Source organism: Peromyscus leucopus, chromosome 1, assembly GCF_004664715.2.
Source record: "Peromyscus leucopus breed LL Stock chromosome 1, UCI_PerLeu_2.1, whole genome shotgun sequence".
Taxonomy (NCBI): domain Eukaryota; kingdom Metazoa; phylum Chordata; class Mammalia; order Rodentia; family Cricetidae; genus Peromyscus; species Peromyscus leucopus.
This window is the reverse complement of record NC_051063.1, coordinates 99,425,724-99,428,375: the sequence shown is the minus strand read 5'-3', so window position 1 is coordinate 99,428,375 and position 2,652 is coordinate 99,425,724. Positions and strand designations below refer to the sequence as shown.

The 2,652-nt window shown below is 43.9% G+C and overlaps 1 non-coding gene across 1 annotated transcript; it reads left to right on the top strand.

Moving 5' to 3' along the window:
- The first annotated feature begins 2,274 nt into the window (after nt 1-2,274).
- Nucleotides 2,275-2,381, top strand: LOC114683848. The gene has a single exon (XR_003733210.1). It is a non-coding gene; the product is annotated as a U6 spliceosomal RNA (small nuclear RNA).
- Nucleotides 2,382-2,652: the final 271 nt, after the last annotated feature.

Here is a 2,652-nt window from a genome sequence, read left to right as displayed (position 1 = left end):
CTAGCTCCAGAGAACCCAACACCCTCTTCTGGCCTCCTCAGGTATCTACACACAGTGCGCCTACCCACACACAAGGCACATACAAATACACATAATTTAATATAAAATGTTTATAAATAAATAAACTATCTTATTAGAACATACAATGTGGTTCATTTTCTCACAAGATCCTAATCATATAGATATAGGATGAGGTGCTACATTCAAAACTGTGCTGAGAGAAGATCCATTGAGCAGAGAGACCCAAGTGATTCGAAAGGTTTCAGACCACAGGATAAAGATCTGTAAGAACTAGGCACAGTGGCACACATCTTTAACCCTAGCACTCAGAGGGTAGAGGCAGACAGATCACTGTAAGTTCAAGGGTATCCTGGTCTACATAGCAAGGAAAGGAGGGAAGGAGGGAGGGAGGGAGGGAGGGAAGGGAGGAGGAGGGAGGGAAAAGATCTAAGGTGAACATTGCATTCCAGGGAGAAAGAAGAGGCTGTGGAGCCATGAAATACATCTGAGTGGATTCAAAGAACCACGGGTAGCTCCTGGTCTGGTGGCAGAGGCCTGTGATCCTGGCCACTCGGGATAGTGAAGCTCAAGACCAACCTGAGCTGCATGTTGAAACTGTTTCTCAAAATGGAAAATAAAAAGGGATTTAGGATATGATTCTGTGGTAGAGTACTTGCCAAGCATTTGGGAGGTGCTGAATTATGTTTCCTATAATCCCAGAACTTGGAGATAGACGCAGGAGGATCAGGAGTTCAAGACTAACCCCAGGTCTATAACAAGTTCCAGGCCAATCTGTCCAAAAAAAGTTATATGGATTGGAATATAGTTTAGAGTGTGGGTTTGGTATAGTAAGAAAAGAAAGGAGCTGAGTAGCCAAGGCTGGGAGGTAGGTGGAGGCTACCTCCCACTCAAAGCCTTTAAATCAGTAGCTCTCCAACTGTGGGCCGTGATTCCTTGGGGGATGAATGGCCTTTTCACGGGAGCTATACATCAGATAGCCTGCATATCAGATATTTACATTATGATTCATAACTGCCACAAAATTACAGTTACGAAGTAGCAACAAAATTGGATCTTATGGCTGGGGGGTCACCACACCATGAGGAGGTGTGTTAAAGGGTCTCAGCACTAGGCAGGGTGAGAACCACTGCTTTAAATGGTTCCCAACTATGGCCTTCACAGTCTTGACTCCATCAGCTCCTCCGCTTCAGCTCACTCCGTTTCTTGCACACTCCTAGCTATATGCAGTTGTGACTTCCTCCCAAGGTCTTTTCACTTGCTGTTCCCTCTGTCAGGAATATTTTCCCCCAGTTACTTCATTCTCATCTCCGTTGAGTCTTTGAGATTTCCCCTTACCCACCTACTTGAACTGAGTACGCACCAAGCTCTCGCTCCCCCAGGCCACACTTTGTTTTCCTCCACCACTCTACTTTTGTCAGACTGTGGTGACAAGGGTTTCTTAATATTTATTTACATATTCTCAACACCTAGAATTTTATCTGTCACCTTGTAGGGCTCTCTTCTAATTTACTGACTCAAGTTATTCATTCACTAGAAGTGTGGTCTGATGCACAGTGTGTGTACATATCTGTGTATGTGTCTCTCTCTCTCTTTCTGTATGTGTGTGTGTGTGTGTGTGTGTGTGTGTGTGTGTGTGAAACAGATGTGAAACAGAAAGAGAGAGAGAGGGAGAGAGAAGAGAGAGAGAGAGAGAGAGAGAGAGAGAGGAATGCTGACGATTAAACCCAAGGCTTCATACGTGCCAGGCAAGTACTCTATTACTGAACTACATCTTCAATCTGATACACAATTTCAAACAAGAAAATCAGGCTGTGGAGACAGACTATGGCCTTGGGGGCAAAGAGCAGCAGAAGGGAAATGATTTAGGGAAAGTGAAACAATCTAAGCAAGATGACAGTAGCTTAGGCTAAGCCCACAGTTACAGAGGTGGTCAGCAGAGATACAAGTTAAGATAGATTTTGGAGGAGTGTGGCGGTGGCACACGCCTTTAGTCCCAGCACTCAAAAGGCAGAGGCAGGATGATCTCTGTAGTTGGAGGCCAGTCTGGTCTACAAAGTTAATTCGGAGACAGCCAAGGCTATGTAAAGAAACTGTCTCAAAACAAACAGACAAAAAGATTTTGCAGGCAGAAGAGATACAGTTTGGTAATAGAGTAAAGTTAGGAATAAAGGAGATGAGCGTCAAGTGTCTCACAGGATGAGGCGTCTTATCTCCAAACAGGGAAGACTATACTGGTATAGAAGGCAGAAGAGGGTGCTTGCTTTGGGGGCACACATACTAAAACTGGAACAATATGGAGAACATTAGCATGGTTCATGCATGAGGATGAAGCTCGAATTCATGAAGTGTTCTTTTTTTTTTTTATCTTCTTTTGTAGGGGAAGTGGAAAGGATTTATTAAAACTTACAGGTTGAAGTCCATCATGGAGGAAAGCCAGAACAAGAGCTCAGGACAGGAAGTGTTATGTATTTTAAAAAAGAAAAACAGAGTCACACGCCTTTAGTTCCAGCATTGGGAAGGCTGTTCTCAGAACCTTGAGGTCAGGGACACATTGTATAGGAATTTATGGCTAGTTTACATGGCCGGAGACCAGTTCACCCAAGATGGTTTTAGCACTTGAAGTATTCTTAG